Raw genomic sequence first — 1,782 nt, 5'->3', positions numbered from 1 at the left:
TCTCTCTCTTTCCTTTCCCCCCCTCTCTTTGGAAAGGAGATGCCGTTTCAGAGTCTGGCACCAGCCAGCGGCGAGTCAGGGAGTGTATTTCCATGAACCGGAAAGCAAGATGCTGAAGCAAGGAAAATAGAGATTTTCCCGCAAAGGCAGGCAGGACGACGGAGCGAGAAAAATTAAATGCACCGTCCTCAGGCAGGCAGGGAGGGGGTGGGTGAGGGGGGGGAAGTCTCTGGATTCAGCATTACTCTCCAGTTTATTCTTCCTGCAAGAATACGGTGGGGAACTAAAAAGGGATGGAGAATTAACTCAGGATCGGTTCATGTTCCTCCAATATTTTTCGCCATTGGCAGCTAACCAAGGTTCAAAGCAGCCCTGGCCAACTCTGGGTCCAGCCGTGGTCCTTTAGCAGGACCGTCGTGTCCTCCCCAGCCAGCCCAGGAGTGAGACATGCTTAGGTCCTCCTGAGCTGTTCAGTCTCAAGGTCAGAGGCCGGGAAGGCTGGGTTTTGCCATCCCTGCCCTTGGACGAAATGGGCAGGGGGCCGGCCGGGCCTGCAAGCAGGTGGGGAGAGATGCATGACTGGACTTTTCTCCCAGGTTAAGGACGGGGCATGGATTTGTAGCACTTTGAAAGTGAGGGAACACCAGAAGGAACTCTAGAAGCAGCTGGAGACAAAATAACAGAAGTTGGAAGGGACCTTGGAGGTCTTCTAGTCCAACCCCCTGCTCAGGCAGGAAACCCTATATCATTTCAGACAAGTGGCTGTTCAGTCTCTTCTTAAAAACCTCCAGTGTTGGAGTACCCACAACTTCTGGTGGCAAGCAGTTCCACTGGCTAATTATCCTCACTGTCAGGAAATTCCTCCTTAGTTCCAGGTTGCTTCTCTCCTGGATGAGTTTCCATCCGTTGCTTCTTGTCCTGCCTTCAGGGGCTTTGGAGTAGAGGTTGACCCCCTCCTCTTTGTGGAAGATGGCTATCCCATCACTCCTAACCCTTCTTTTCATTCATTTAGACATACCTAATTCCTGCAATCGTTCTTCGTATGTTTTGGACCACCTAACTGGTGTCCATCTTGCGCAGGCGTTTCCCCAGTTGCTGCAGGAGATGGGCAAAATGTGGGCAGGGTCTTTGGCTGACTTTCCTCAGAGACCCCAGGAATCAAAACAAGGACTAGAGACCCCCGCGGTGGGAGGGAAAAAGCTGGCCAAGGTCTTCCCAAGGCCAGGCAAACATCAACGGAGACCCCCTCCTTGGGGATAGAACGGGCTCCAGAGTGGGACTCGGCCTCCCAGGCTTCGGTCAAGGCTGGCATCGGAGGCGCCTGGCTTGGCAAGTCGCCAGGCTTCTTCTAACCTCCGTGCGTCGTTCGGAATCCTTTTGGCAGGGAAATGATTTCTCTTGAAGGAGACATTATTTTTCCTCTGGGCCCCAGAATTTAGTTCTCTGCTCAGCCACCCCATCCTGCCGACTGCCGCCTTCTGCTCCAGGTGACCCAGGACCCCACAAACGCTTCTAAGAAAAACTCTGCGATGACCCTCCCCAGGATCCAGGCGCCCCTCTTCCCCCCCCACCCTCCATCCCAGAAAAGTCTTGGCGCTGCTCCTAAGCCGATTCACATGGCCGTAAATCCCCCAGAAGTGATTAGGCCGATTTATTCGAGATCCCGTTTTATGAGACATCCTTTTAAATATTTATGCCCGGCCCTTCCTTGCCGAATTCCAGGCCCTTCGCCGAAAATCAAAAGCAGAAGAAAAGTCTGCTGAATTCAGGGCCACCAGCAAA

This window comes from Protobothrops mucrosquamatus, unplaced genomic scaffold (assembly GCF_001527695.2).
Source record: "Protobothrops mucrosquamatus isolate PMUCROS unplaced genomic scaffold, P.Mucros_1.0 scaffold8229, whole genome shotgun sequence".
Lineage (NCBI taxonomy): Eukaryota > Metazoa > Chordata > Lepidosauria > Squamata > Viperidae > Protobothrops > Protobothrops mucrosquamatus.
The sequence above is the reverse complement of the archived record's forward strand: the minus strand, read 5'-3'. Positions refer to the sequence as shown.